Below are 473 nucleotides of genomic sequence, written 5' to 3' on the forward strand. Positions count from 1 at the left end.
AGGTGGAGGGGGGAGGGGGGCCTAGTGGCGGGAGTGGGAATGGGCGGCGCGGTGGGTGGAGGGTGGAGGGGGCTAGTGGCGAGGGGTGGGGTTAATTTTGTTACTTTTTACTTTTTGTAAATAATATTTTATAATTTATATTTGATAATAATATGTATAATATATATCAAAATTGATTTAATCTTGACCCTTAATAATTTAGATCTAACGGTTGAGATATATATTTGATTAAATTCTATGATTGTTATGTAATTAAAAAACTCCAGCAATCATTAAAATAAGAAATAATAGATAATAGATAAAGGCATCACAATTTTTGATAAAAAAATTTAACTCCATTAACTTCAACTAATGATAAGGGACAATTGTGTTATATTTAAAAAAATTAAAAAAAAATATTTATTTTTAAAATATAGAAGGATTGTTAGCCGAATTTTAAAAACGCATGGCATAGTATGCAATTTGACCTTAAA

Source organism: Sesamum indicum, linkage group LG4 (assembly GCF_000512975.1).
Source record: "Sesamum indicum cultivar Zhongzhi No. 13 linkage group LG4, S_indicum_v1.0, whole genome shotgun sequence".
Lineage (NCBI taxonomy): Eukaryota > Viridiplantae > Streptophyta > Magnoliopsida > Lamiales > Pedaliaceae > Sesamum > Sesamum indicum.